Genomic DNA, 7,713 nt, shown 5'->3' on the forward strand with positions numbered 1-7,713 from the left:
GGTTAAACGCTAATGCGTCCATGCAGTTGGCTAAGCACGGTCACGTGACTCGCCTACGTGAGGTCGAAGGGCACGCACCACGCACGGGTAATTTAAAGGGGCAGAACTAGTATATATTTTATATATAGATTTTAACCTGGGTTACACCCTCCCCCCTTAAATCCATGCACGTCCCGTTGCATGTTAAACCACGTGAATAACTGAACTGGTGGTAGACGGAGGGTTTAAAGCTTCTGATATAATGTGTAATAACGTCTGAACCACAGATATCAGAGGATTACCAAGCGAACTGTACTGCAACCTTTTAGGCGGTAATTGTTGACGCACAGAACGCCTTGGAACGGGTTCTGGTTCTACTGAATCAGGGGTTAAACCAAAGTTTAAGGGCTCAGAGACACTAGAGACTGACGTCTCAGGATCGACAGACTCTTCATCGTCTTCATCGAGTGGAATTTCAACGAATTCAGGACTGACTGGATGAATTGAGTAGTCGGGTAAGTTTCTTTCCACGGGTAGTTCGACAGATTCTTCTTCCCCAGACTCAGATAAGTGTTCAGGTAAGTCGGTTTCAGCAGGTGTTACAGATTCTTCAGGTAAGTACTCTCTCTCTGATCTTTCATCAACAACAGCTGGTTCACTCACAAGGGACATGGGTGGAGGAAGATAGTCATTGGCAACACCGTAATCCTTCTCCACAGTGAACTTCATTGGACTTGGATCCAGGCCCAAAGCTGTTGATTCAGGTGGAGGGTCTTCCTCTTCAGAGACCTCAGGTTCAGGAGGAATCCTGCGCTGCTGCCGAGTTCTTGGCCTTGAGACTGGACTGGCCTCAATGGACGGCTCTTCACCAACAGCAGGAAGGAACCCACACGGTAAGAGTAGATCTCTGTGAAGAGTACGTTTAGGACCATCATAACGTTCTGGCTTCACTGTATAGACTGGTAGGTCTCCAGCTTGATCCACCACAACGTAGATGTCCTGCTCCCACTTATCACTGAGCTTGTGTCTACCTCTCAATCGAACACTGCGTACAAGCACTCTGTCTCCAGGCTCCAACTTTGAAGGAATGACTCTTTGATCAAAGCGGACCTTGTTCTTTTCAGATGCTTTAGTGGCGTTCTTTGAGGCAATTTCGTAGCTTTCTTTCAACCGGGACTTCAGATTTTGGACATACTGCGAATGAGGCTGGTGTGTCTCCCCACTCAGCGGTAAACCAAAAGCCAGGTCAACCGGAAGACGAGGGGAACGTCCAAACATCAGTTCGTATGGTGTGTATCCTGTGGTCTCATTCCTTGTGCAATTGTAGGCGTGTACCAAGGGTTTAACGAAGTCTTTCCATTTCATTTTCTGTGTTGCTTCCAGAGTTCCTAACATGTTGAGTAGAGTGCGGTTGAACCTTTCTACAGGATTCCCTCGCGGATGGTATGGTGTGGTCCGACACTTCTTGATTCCAGCCACTTCACATAATTCCTTTATCAGTTTGGACTCAAAGTCCCGCCCTTGGTCTGTATGTAGTCGTTCTGGTATCCCATAATAGACCATAAAGTTGTCCCACAGACATTTGGCTACTGTCCTAGCCTTCTGATTTGGTGTTGGAAAGGCTAAGGCGAATTTGGTGAAGTGATCTGTTAACACGAGGATGTCTTTGGTGTTGCTGGTATCTGGCTCGAGGCTGAGAAAATCCATGCAGATGAGTTCAAGTGGCCTGGACGTTTGGATACTGACGAGAGGAGCGGCTCTCTCCGGAAGAGCTTTGCGACGAACACACCGTCCACACGTCTTTACCTTGTGCTCTACGTCAGCAGACATCCTGGGCCAATAAAACCGGGTGCGAGTGAGGTCTAACGTGCGCTCTATCCCCATGTGACCCATACCATCATGGAGACTCTGCAAAACAGTAGAACGAAGTTCTTCGGGCAGGACGAGTTGATATGAAATCTGTTCATTGTCCTGTCGCTTTCTGTAGAGAATGCCTTCAACCAGTTCGAGCTTGTTGAGCTCCCTCAGCAGCAAGGAGATCTCAGCCAGTTCCTCCTTGGCAGTAGGAGGAACTTTTTCACCCGTCTCCATCTGGTGTATGACTTCCCGAAGGTTTGGGTCAGCCCTTTGCTTGTCCCGGAGCTCAGAATGAGACAGAGCCGGAACCACAGGCAGACCAGGATCGTCTGTGTAGCTTTCAGGAATAACGTCTGCCATGATGGACAGGGATTCGATTAACGTGCCTGCGGCATCCGCCCTGATGAGGCAACTCTGGCAAATGGCATTGACAACCTCCGATGGGACTGAGGAGTCGCCAGAGTCAGAAAGATGTTGTCTTGCGAACTGATTGAGGAGTTCTTGATCAGATTCGCCGCAGGGCGAGTCTTGATGTGGTAGGCGGGAAAGTGCGTCCGCATCCAGATTCTGTCGTCCAGCTCTATATTGCAACTTGAAAGAAAACGTGGAGAGCGCAGCCAACCACCGATGGCTCGTTGCATCCAGCTTGGCTGATGTCAGGACGTATGTAAGAGGGTTACTGTCAGTGACCACAGTAAAATTAGCACCGTACAGATAGTCCTGAAATTTTTCTGTCACGCTCCACTTTAGCGCTAAAAACTCAAGTTTATGAGCTGGATAACGACTTTCACTTGATGAAAGTCCTCGGCTTGCAAAAGCAATAGCCCGTAGATTTCCATCCTGCTCTTGATAGAGCGCTGCACCCAGTCCAATGGTGCTCGCATCCGTGTGCAGAATGTAAGGACGGTTTGGATCAGCGAACCCCAGGACCGGGGCACTGGTAAGTTTCTCAATCAGGGTCATGAAAGAAAGTTGACATTGAGGACTCCACCGGGAACCGAAAGGTTGCTTTGGATCGAACTGGTGGGCCTTTGAGTCAAGAGGGTTTGAGTTCTTTCTTGTAGAAGAATATCCACGGGTCAGGTCGTTGAGAGGCTTTGCAATGACTGAATACCCCTTAATGAAACGGCGGTAATAGCCTGCGAATCCCAGGAAGGATCTTAAAGTCTTCAGATTAGTGGGAACTGGCCAGGATTTTAGTGCAGATACCTTCCCTGGGTCGGTCTCAACACCATTTTCAGAAACAATGTGTCCTAGATATTTGACTGATGTCTGAAAAAATTTGCACTTTTCAGGCGATAGTTTCAATCCGTACTCTCGTAGACGGCTCAAAACTCCAAGCAGACGACTCTCGTGCTCCTCAAGCGTATTGGAAAAAATGATCAGGTCATCCAAAAACACAAGGACCTCTTTCAAGTGGAGATCACCCATACACTTTTCCATTAACCTTTGAAAGGTTGAGGGGGCGTTGGTTACTCCCTGGGGCATTCTGTTGAATTCCCAGAATCCAAGAGGCGTAACGAAGGCTGTTTTTGGTTTGTCCGCTTCATTCATTTCAATTTGGTAATAACCAGACTTGAGGTCTAGCACAGAGAACCACTTGGATCCAGTGAGTGCAGAAAACGATTCCTCCAAGTTTGGCAATGCATAAGCGTCTTTTACGGTCTGTAAATTGAGCTTGCGGTAGTCAATACATAGTCGAATATCTCCATTTTTCTTCTTGACAACAACTATAGGCGACGAGAATGGTGATTCGGATTCTCTTATGACACCGGCCTCCAGAAGCTCCCTCAGATGTTTGCGTACAGCTTCTATATCCTGAGGATGAATTGGTCTTGCTCGGTGCTTGAACGGAGTGTTGTCGTGGAGATTAATATGGTGTTTCACATGAGTGGCGCAGCCAACATCCATGTCATGGTGGGAGAAGATGTTGGACATTGCATTCAATTTGGTGGTAATCCTTTCCTTCCATTCCGGGGTTATTGGCGACTCCCCAAAGTTGAAAATTACTGGAGTGCCTCCGGCCCCCTGTGCTGCGGCACTAGTCACATGCTGCTCTGAGACGATGCATTCATACGCTCCCAGCTCTGCTATGATGGTCGAAGGAGGTATGTAAATGTCTTGCTCCGATTCATTTCTCACCATGACAGGTATTTGGTGAGGTGAACACGTTGGCATGGCGACAAGACAGCTGCTAACGCACAAACCACCCGGCAAACCTGAATCCGGATGTTGGACGACAGCATACTGACTTGCTGGAGCAGAGATTTTAGCGGAGCCCTTCAGCAGCACAGTGTGGCCAGCAGGAATGAGCACAGCGGATTTACTGAGCAGGGTTACAACTCCAAGATGGTCACTGCAACTTTGTTGGTACGTCACTTGGAGAGTTTGTAGTACAGCTCTGTAGCCGGATGCATTTGGTTGGAAGGAAAAATAGTCGCTTTTCCGAAACTGATTGTAGAGCGTTTCGAGAGTGTTCATGCCAATCAGGATTGAGGTAGGAAACCCTGGTCTGACATCAGGAACAATGAGTGCGAGAGTTGGAACAGTGATGATACTTCCAATAAAGTCTTTGGGAAAAGTCACTGTAGTTTCGATGTAGCCAAGATATGGAACATTCTGGCCGGCTGCTCCTTCGACGTGGAGTAGCTCGTGCAAGGATTGAACCGGATGATCGGAGAGATGCTCGTTGTAGAAGGAGACCGGAATGGTTGTAACTTGGGACCCAGTATCCAGAAGAGAGGACCCTTGTTGACCAGCGACTTTGACATCAGCCGTACATCTGGATCCTATAAGTCCTTTTGGCACTCTCCTTGATGTGGACAGCAGCTCAGAACAGTTGACAGGAAGCTTACTCCTGGCGGGACAAAGTTGGTCCTGCTCAGCCCCTGGGTGTCCCACACCAGGAACTGGAGCTAGTTTAAATGCTTCTTTCCAGATGAATTTTGTCCCTGCCACTTCTGCTGCTTGTCTTGAAACTGCTTTCGCTTGATGCTGACCAGTGCTGGATTCGGCTCGGAGTCACATTGAGGCTTAATATGACCGTCCTCCCCACAGCGAAAGCAATATCCCGGCTTCAGATTGGAAGAAGCTGGTTTAGCGTTTCTTCCCGTCTTCCCGGTTTCAAACTGCTTTGAGGCAGAATATGTAGCTGTGGGCTGATGTCTACTGGCCTGACCAGCGTTGAGAGCGGCGAGCTGTTGTTGAATGGCTGTCATCTGTTGTGAAAGCTCTTTGGTGAAATTTGTTATTGCAGTACACAAATTTGTCTCATCATCCACGCTTTTAACAAGTTGAACATGCGTGGTTACTTTGTGTTTGGTTGCTCCCAAGTGCTGCTTCATTCTTTGCTCCTTTGCTGCTTCTCTGTCCTCCTCCGTTCGTAGGAGTAGTAAAAGTTCAGCAAAAGACGGGGGACTTGATTTCCTTTGTTTGAGCTGGAGTTCTGAAATTAGTCCATTGTCCCAACATCCTCTGCAGAATTGAGCCAATAAGCGTTTGTCCATATCCCTCTCAGATACTCCTCCTCTCCTCACAGCGTGTTGCAGTGCCACCTGGAGTCTGTGCAGGTACTCAGAGGGCTTCTCTCCATGATTTTGGTAAGTGTCCATGAACTTAACATAAAGTTCTTCACCATCCTGGACAGTCCCATATGCTGACTCCAGCTGCTGCAGATACACATTAGGCGGCGCATCATGGCTTAGATGTTTCACCAGGTCACACGCAGGGGGCAGCAGGCTGTCACGAATAAATCTGGTGCGTTGGAGATCCGAGATAGCTGGATCCCGCAGCACTAACTCGACACCAGACCGCCAGGTGTCATAGTCCATTTCATGGTTTGGCCTGGGCACTTTACCAGAGAACGGTCTCAGCCGGTGGGTGGCATGCATAGATGCATCACTGCTCCGGACCACATGCTCCACGATGTAGCGCTGCACCTCAGGCGGGTTGAGATCACCAGGTGCAATCGATCGTCTGCCGGCGCTGTTTATACTATCACTGTTAGAAGCAGAAACAGGTGGGGTGAAAGGGGGAGGGGGTCGTAAAGGAGCATACACTTGTCCAAAGGTTCTACTTGGTACTGGAGGAGGTACAGATGGCTCTGCTGGGTTCCTTGCTTGGTCAGCTTGCTTTTGTTCACTTTTAGGGACATGTCCCGCAACAGGATGCAGTTGCGCTATTGTTTGTTGTATTTGGGACATCATTTCTCCAAGAACCATCGAGTACTCTTTTCCTGATAATTTAGCAATGTTCTTTAGGTCTGACAAATAAGTGTCAGTCTTTGAACCGCCCAACTTTGAGGTGTAAATTTTGGATAAATTCCTAATATTGAATTCATTACTTTTATCTGAAACAAACGTATACGGCAGTCTAGGCGACAGTTTTGCGACTGACGCTCCCGACACAAATTCGACCACGAGCATCTGATGAAATTCTGATTCGCTATCATCAATAATGTCCTCGCGATTAATGTCACCGTATTGATCGAGAAATTCTATAATTTCAGTGAAACTCTCTTTAACCGGCCCATCCACTAAGACGGCATTAGGAATTTTTATCCCGAGGGTTTCAAAGACTTCCATTACAAAAACGGACTGGTGAGTATGACTGAATCGTTTCTGTTGATATGTGTTATTCACTGTACAAACCAGCTCCTAGCTAGCTCACCAAGATGTAGCGGGTTTTGAAAACTCGCTGCTAGTATTAAGGTTGGGCTAATACTAATACTTTGAGGCTGAAAAATGCATAGGCTAGTTGATCACAGAAGACTAAATCCAATTACAGGAGCTGGTGGTCAGTGACAACACGGAAACAAGAGGTTAACTTTGGTGCAGGTACCATATATTAATTAATAGTTTACATAAAGTATTTACAGAACAGTAATGTGAAAAAAATAGAAAAGACCCAACACTATTTACAAACTGCAGTTCAACCGGTAACCAATAGTCACGTGTACTGTATGATTCGTATCGAGCAGGATGATCACAGAACACACAGCAACTATCACACACACACCAAGAACATAAAAGAATAATCCATTTGATTTGGTTCCTTCAACGTCCAACGCAACAACCCACGAGGGTTTTAGAAGAATTCATAGTGGCAAGTCCATAGGTTATTGATGGGGACAGGGGAATGTGTATGTGAGCATGAAGCGTCGGTCGATTGAGAAGTGTGTGGGGACAGGCTGTGGACAACTTCCTACCAGACCAGCAGGATGGCTGTTCAGTGCATGCTGCTTCGAAGGTAGGCTCCCAGCCTTAGTTCAGCTCACCATCAATTCGTCTCCAAGACAGAGAGAACCTGGCCTGTAATATCATAACAGGACCAATAAACAATAGGGCTATGTCCAGATCCATGTGTACACAAAATAATAATGTATTCAAATAAATGTATACACTACAAAATAAACAAGAGATTAAAAAACAGTCAAAAGCGCAATAATACTATCTGCATTAAACTTTGTGCATTAGCTGCACAAAGTTAATATATAAATATTAAATATGCATGTAAACACAGTTAGTCTGAGAGGACCATTTGTTCACACCACAATAACAATCTTTACAACATTAAAAGATGCATCAACCATTTTATTTGACCAGCCAATGCTAATGCTAGTGTTCGGCGCCGCTAGCTTAGCATGTAGCCCATTCATTCATTCATTCATTCTTACTCACCAGTTCCTCAACGCGACGCAACACGATGGCGGCGACGGATTCCCCGCAGCACAGTAGGTTGTTCTAAAAGTTATAGTGACAGGCTTAACTTAAAATGCATAGATCGAGCACACGAGTGAATAGTTTTTAAAAACACGAACCTGTCTGCTGCTGTCGATCGGCTTCCCCACACCTCGGAATGCGGAAGACGCCACAGCCA

At 46.9% G+C, this 7,713-nt stretch overlaps 1 long non-coding RNA gene across 1 annotated transcript; it reads right to left on the minus strand.

The window, feature by feature from the left end:
* Positions 1-7,069: 7,069 nt before the first annotated feature.
* On the minus strand, positions 7,070-7,713 carry LOC114459241 (uncharacterized). The gene is made up of 3 exons (XR_003673288.1): positions 7,655-7,713; positions 7,515-7,577; positions 7,070-7,145 (listed from the first exon to the last, which is right to left on the minus strand). It is a non-coding gene; the product is annotated as an uncharacterized LOC114459241 (long non-coding RNA).

Source organism: Gouania willdenowi, unplaced genomic scaffold, assembly GCF_900634775.1.
Source record: "Gouania willdenowi unplaced genomic scaffold, fGouWil2.1 scaffold_275_arrow_ctg1, whole genome shotgun sequence".
Taxonomy (NCBI): domain Eukaryota; kingdom Metazoa; phylum Chordata; class Actinopteri; order Blenniiformes; family Gobiesocidae; genus Gouania; species Gouania willdenowi.